This window comes from Dipodomys ordii, unplaced genomic scaffold (genome assembly GCF_000151885.1).
Source record: "Dipodomys ordii isolate 6190 unplaced genomic scaffold, Dord_2.0 Scaffold3, whole genome shotgun sequence".
NCBI lineage: Eukaryota > Metazoa > Chordata > Mammalia > Rodentia > Heteromyidae > Dipodomys > Dipodomys ordii.
In genome coordinates, this window is record NW_012267219.1 from 1557309 (window position 1) to 1564440 (window position 7132).

The window sequence follows — 7132 nt, forward strand, 5'->3', positions numbered from 1 at the left end:
AATCGAACCCAGGGCCTCAGGCATGCAAGGCAAGCGCTCTACCACTGAGCCACCTTCTCAGCCCTTTCAGCTGTTATTTTATGCTGTTATTTCTTGCAGCACTGCATCTTCTCCAAGTAGAATCCCTAAGAATAGGGGGAGGTCAAAGGCAATTTATAGAGCTTCCTATATATTTGTAAATACCTTGTCGCTGCTCTGGCTGTGCTCTACAGCATCATTCTCATATCCTCGTGTGAGGACTTTCCTGAGGCTGATCTTCCCCTGATGGTCTCGTCACTCTTCTCAAACTGGATCATGGTATTCATGGCCTCATAGTATCTCATATTGTGGCTATGGTCCTATACCACCATTTAAATTCCTGCTGGAACCTATCAGTCTACCACTACCATTCACTGAATTTCACACATAGAATCCCTTAGGATCCCACAAAAAGAAAAATTCAGCCAGGTGCTGGTGGCTCACACCTGAAATCCTACTCAGGAGGCTGAAATCAGAGGAACACAGTTTGAAGCCAGCCAGGGCAGGAAAGTCCATGAAACTCTTACCTCCAATTAACCACAAAAAGCCAGAAGTGGAACTATGGCTCAAGTGGTTGAACACCAATCTTGAGCCAAAAGGCTCAGGGATAGCACCTAGGCTCTGAGTTCAAGCCCCAATACCAGCACAATGAAAAAAAAAAAAAGTCCAGGCACTGGTGGTAGCTCATGCCTGTAATCCTAGCTACTCGGGAGGCTGAGATCTGAGGATCTCAGTTTAAAGCCAGCCCTCACATGAAAGTCCATGAGACTCATCTCTAATTAACCACCAGAAAACCGGAAGTGGCACTGTGGCTCAAGCGGTAGAACATTAGCCTCAAGCTGAAGAGCTGAGGGACAGCGCCCAGGCCCAGAGTTCAAGCCCCACGACCAACCAAAAAAAAAAAAAAAAGAGTCCCTATGAGCCTGAGTTCAAGCCCTGATAGCGGCACAAAACAGAACAACAAAACTAAATGTTTTCCAATAACCTCCCTTTTCTCAAGGATTAGGGCAAGTTTTTGATTCTCAGATCTCAGCCTCCTGAGTACTAGAATTACAGGCATGAGCCAGTGGTGCCAGGCTTCTACTGGCATTCTTTTGGTTTCCTAGTGTAGCTGTTTGGCCTTGTTCCTACTGTTCTCTAAGTCTTCATTCTTACTTCCTCAGTCCCCACCTAAATGTTGGTTCTAGGGATGTTCTGCATTCAATCCTCAGTACCACAAATAAAATAAGGGGAAAAGGGAAGGAGAGGAGGAAAATAAAAAGGAAAATAGGGAGGGAGGGAGGGAAAGAGGAGGAAAGGAAGAAGCCTAGGCATTGTCTTTTAACATTTTCCACTTCAGGCTGGGGCTCTAATGTTTGAGACTTGGTTCTACTCTGGCTTTCTGGTGGTTAAGTAGGATGAGTCTTGGATTTTCTTCCCTGCTGGCTTTGAACTACAATCCTTGGATCTCAGCCTCCTTAGAGCTAGGATTACAGCTATCAGTGCATGCATGGCACATCTAAGTGTTTTAATGTTTATAAATGGGTATGTGGCTTTGTTTCTGTCTGTCTGTCTCTTTCTATCTGTCTCTCTCTGCCAGTCCTGGGGCTTGAACTCAGGGCCTGGCATTGTCCCTGAACTTCTTTGTGCTCAAGACTAATACTCTACCACTTTAAGCCACAGCACTGCTTCTGGCTTTTTCTGTTTATGTGGTACTGAGGAATCAAACCCAGGGCTTTATTCATGCCATGCAAGTACTCTACCACTAAGCCACATTCCCAGCCCATCTTTCCTGTCCTCCTTCCTTCCTGTTTTGTTTTTTTTTTTCAGTCATGGGGCTTGAACTCTGGCCTGGGCATGGTCCCTGTGCTCTTCAGCTCAAGGCTAGTGCTCTACCACTTGAGCCACAGCACCACTTCCAGTTTTCTGGTGGTTAATTGGAGATAAGAGTCTCATGGATGGTCCTGCCCAGGTTGGCTTTGAACTGTGATCCCTCAGATCTCAGCCTCTTGAGTAGCTAGGATTACAGGCATGAGTCACCAGCACCTGGCTCTTTCTTTTTGTTTACAGTAATATTTTAATTCTTCATTCTTAAAATGATAGTGTATTGTTTCTTTGCATCTCCTTTACAAGGCAGTATACACAGATATGAAATATACTGAGATAGTTAATAGGATCTAATATGCTCAGTATTCTCCCTGCCAAATCCCATTTTTTACATGCCTTGGATTTAATATCTGGAATGCTGAGAGCAGAACTGACCAGCAGAGGGCAACTAACAACCATGTTGTAAACAAAAAAAGGACTCCGTGGTTTACAAAATGGAAGAACTATTGAGAGAAGGGAAAGGAGGCAGGCAAGCTCCTTTGGTATTTGATCATCCTTTCCACTCTAAAATGCTTCCCTCATAATTTTGTGAGGCAGAAATTTCCAGCCTTTGTGTACCACGGATGATTTAATATTTTTAGATAAACACAGTGGCAAACCTCAGAAGGCTGAGGCAGGAATATGGTCAATTCAGGGACAACCTGGGTTACATAAGATGACCATCCTTAAACTGGGTGCCAATGGTGCTATTTCTTTTTAACCTTTAATTCTTCCCGATCATCTCCCTTTGAGAGCCAGTGCCTGCTTTCTTTCATGGTTCCTTCTGTCTGTTTACTTTTTAATTATTTTTTGGTCTTGAACTCAAGGGCCTGAGCTCTTTTTGCTCAAAGTTAGCACTCTTCCTTTTTTTGGGGGGGTTACTTGTGGGGCCTGAACTCTGGGCCTGGGCGCTGTCCCTCAGCTCTTCAGCTCAAGGCTGAATCCACAGTGCTACTTCTGGCTTTTTCTGCTTATGTGGTACTGAGGAATTGAACCCAAGGCCACATGCATGCAAGGCAAGCACTTTACCACAGAGCCACCTTCCCAGCCCAAGCACTCTACCACTTTGACCCAAAGCACCACTTCAAGTTTTCTGGCAGCTAATTGGAAATAAGAGTCTCATGTACTTTCCTTCCTGGGCTGGCTTTGAACCAGGATCCTCAGATCTCAACCTCCTGAGTAGCTAGGATTACAGGCTTGTCTCTTCACTTTATAATCAACAAGGAGCTAAAGCCACTATATAGTGATCTTCTCTGCTGCAATCAATTCATTGTGTGTGTGTGTTTTTTTTTTTTTTTTTGGTTGTGGGACTTGAAGACTTGAACTCTGGGCCTGGGCACTGTCCCTCAGCTCTTCAGCTCAAGGCTAGTGCTCTACCACTTGAGCTAGACCACCACTTCCAGTTTTCTGGTGGTTTATTGGAGATTAGTGTCTCACGGCCTTTCTTGCCTGGGCTGGCTTTGAACCTCAAACTTCAGCTCTCAGCCTCCTGAGTAGCTAGGATTACAGGCGTGAGCCACTGGCATCTGACTAATTTCTCAGATCTTAAGTGTTTGAGCCACATCTTTCAGTACATTTTGCTTTAGTTTTTTCACACAGGGCTCACTTTGCCAAGGATTGGCCTAAGGCCTCCATCCCCTTACATCTGCTTTCTGTAGAGAGCTGGAATTACATGAATGTAATTACATGAAAGTATGAACCACACCTAGTTTGTTCCTTGAGATAAGAAATAGGATCTAGGGTAATTTTGTCTGGGCTAGTCTCAAGCTGCTACACTGCTAACTCCACCTCCCTAGTAGCTGAGGTTGTATATGAACCGACTGGGCCCAGCTTTTTTTTTTTCCCCATAGGGGTTGAACTCAGACCTGGGAGCTGTCTCTGAATTTTTATGCCCAAAGACAGTGTTCCACCACTTGAGCCACAGTTCCACTTCTGGCATTTGCTCCTAAGGAGCTAGGATTACAGGCATGAGCCATTGATGCCTGACTCTAAAATTGCTTTTATGTCACTATTTTGTTTATATTTTGTGCTGGTCTGGGGCTTGAACTCAGGGCCTGACCACTGTCCCTGAGATTCTTTTTGCTCTCTTTACCACTTGAACCACAGTTCTACTTCCTGCTTTTTTGGGTAGTTTACTGGAGGTCAGAGTCTCAGACTTTCCTGCCCAGGCTTTCTTTGAACTTCGGATCCTCCTGAGTAGCTAGAATTACAGGCCTATTTTTTTGTTTGTTTTTAAATATGTTAGCTCGGACTAACATTATCCTAGTTACTCAGGCAGGTAAGATCTGGGTTTGAGACTCTCTTACCTCCAATTAAGCAGCAAAGGACCAGAAGAGATGTGGCTCTTCCCAATTCTAAGCCTCAAAAGCTGCTTGGAAGAATTTGGGAGTTCTTATCCTCTTCCAAGTTAATGAGTTGTTCGATATTATAAGGGGCAAAGCAAATCATTACAGGACTTGGGTTTCAGTGATCTTTATCTACAACTGTAAGGATGTTGTCACATTTCTGAATTCCTTCACCGATAATTTGAGCTACACTTAAATAATCCCTTACTTCAAAACCTTATCATGTCTTTTTATTTTGTTCTAAATTACTTGTTATTCACCCAAAGTACTATTTGCTGTCTTCTTTCTCTTCTCTACTATCTGGTATTTGTCCCAAGAATTTTTTTTTTCTTTTTTGGTCAGTCATGGGGCCTGAACTCTGGGCCTGGGCGCTGTCCCTGAGCTCTTCAGCTCAACGCTAATGCTCTGCCACTTGAGCCACAGCACCGCTTCCAGCTTTTCTGGTGGTTAATTGGAGATGAGTCTCATAGACTTTCCTGCCCAGGCTGGCTTAGCACCTCGATCCTCTAATCTCAGCCTCCTGAGTAGCCCATGAATTTCTTGAGTAACTCAGGGCAGATACTTTGAGACAGGGCTCATTCTGGGAGATTGAATCCATCTGGTGTTTTTTTCTTTTCTTTTTTTTGCTTAAGCACATCTTCCAACCAATATTATCCAATTGAAGTTATTACTTTACCCACCCCTCCCCCAAACCTGCTCATCCTATTTAGACAATTCCTGTGTTGTCATCTACATATGCTAGAAAATTCAGTCTTTGGCTCATTTTTTGGCTCCCTTCTCATTGTTTATGTGCAGTGTTTAGGAGCTCTGGAATGACTTTCTGGGTCTAAGTACCAATTCTAATTGTCAACTGTGTGAATTCTGTCTTCTGCATTGCATTAGTTTCTTCAGAGAAAAATTGAGCTGAAATAATTCCTTTGGTGGTGTGACCCAGGATGGTCTCAAACTTATGTCTCTTCTGTTTCAGCCTATAGTAGGTATGGTAGGCATACAGCAATAATGTCTCTTTATAAAGGTTGTTGAGATGGTTAATGTTGCTTACTGCCTGACATGTAGTAAATGCTCAATCTGACCATTACCACTGTTCCCACTGACAGTATCTTAACAGAACTTGGCTCTAATGATTCCTGAGCAGCCTTTCTTCCCATATCACACAAAGTAGGTGATTTGACCCTTTTCTTGCTTTTTTTTTTTTTTTTGTGGTCTTGGGGCTGAACACTGGGCCTGGGTGCTGTCTATTAGTTCTTCAGCTCAAGGCTAACACTCTACCACTTGAGCCACAGAGCCACTTCCAGCTTTTTCTGCTTATGTGGTGCTGAGGAATCAACCCAGGGCCTCATGCATGCAAGGCAAGCACTCTACCACTGAGCCACCTTCCCAGCCCCCTTTCTTGCTTGTCCCATTGTACTTAGTTTTTAATTACCAACAACATACTGTTCTGTTCAAGTATGTCACCTTACTAAGCTGCAAATTCCCTTCAAGTCTTATTGATCAATTACACATCTGAAATGCTTGACACCATACTTAGCACATGGAAGATTATTAGTGTTGGTTGAACAAACTTCATCAGTTTAGATTTATCAACTTTTCTTCCCAAATGTCTCTTGTCCTTTTTCTTTTTTCTTTTATGCTGGTCCTGGGCCTTGAATTCTGGGCCTGGGGTTTGGCTCAAAACAAGCTCTCTACCACTTGAGCCACAGCACCACTTCCGGTATTCTGGTGGTTAACTGAAGATAAGAGTCTCACAGACTTTCCTGCCTGGGATGGCTCTGAACAGAGATCCTTAGATCTCAGCCTCCTGAGTAGCTAAGATTACAGGCATGAGCCACTGGTGCCAGCTTCTTGCTTTTGTTACTAGTATGAGTTGTAAGTCATTAAAAAAAAACTTGCCTCCAGCTGGACTCTGGTGGCTCACTCCTATAATCCAAGCTACTCAGGAGGTTGAGATATGAGAGGCATGGTTCAAAGCCAGCCCAGGCAGGAAAGGCCCATGACTTTTTTTCCCAGTTGGTTGTGGGACTTGAATTCAGGGCTGAGGCACTGTCCCTGAGCTCTTTTGCTCAAGGCTAATACTCTTCCACTTTGAGCCACAGTGTCACTTCCAGTTTTCTAGCTAATTGGGAGATAAGACTTTCCTGCATATGCTGGCTTTGGAATGGCAATCCTTAGATCTCAGCCTCCTGAGTAGCTAGGATTCCAGGCATAAGCCACCAGTACCTGGCTACCAGAACACTCATCTCAAAAAAACAAGTGGAATTGTGATTCAAACTGGCAGAGTACTATCCTTGAGTAAAAAAGATCAGGAACAGCACCTGAGCCCTGAGTTCAAGCCCGATGATCAACAAAAACCATTAGAAAAATTATGTAAAAAAAAAAAGGTTAAAAACTGGTGGATCTGAATACTTTGGGCTCAAATCATTTTTTTAAAAATGTGGTCTAGGGGCTGGGAAGGTGGCTCAGTGGTATAGCGCTTGCTTTGCATGCCTGAGGCCCTGGGTTCGATTCCTCAGCACCACATAAGAAAAAAAAAGCCGGAAGTGGCACTCTGGCTCAAGTGGTAGAGTGCTAGCCTTGAGCTGAAGAGCTGAGGGACAGCGCCCAGGCCCAGAGTTCAGGCCCCACGACCAGACCCAAAAAACAACAAAAATAAAAATGTGGTCTAGGGGCTGGGAAGGTGGCTCAGTGGTAGAGCGCTGGCCTTGTATGCATGAGGCCCTGGGTTCGATTCCTCAGCACCACATAAGCAGAAAAAAAGCTGAAAGTGGTGCTATGGCTTAAGTGGTAGCATGCTAGCCTTGAGCTGAACAGCTGAGGGACAGTGCCCAGGCCCAGAGTTCAGGCCCCACGACCAGACCCCCAACCCCCGAAAAAAAATGTGGTCTAGGGGAGCTGGGAAGGTGGCTCAGTGGTAGAGCGCTTGCCTT

The 7132-nt window shown here is 44.4% G+C and overlaps 1 protein-coding gene across 1 annotated transcript in view; it reads right to left on the bottom strand.

Annotated features, from left to right (window-relative positions):
* Smarcc2 (SWI/SNF related, matrix associated, actin dependent regulator of chromatin, subfamily c, member 2) overlaps positions 1-7132 on the bottom strand; it is a 50893-nt gene that overhangs the window by 42702 nt on the left and 1059 nt on the right. The gene's annotated exons all lie outside the window — the stretch shown is intronic.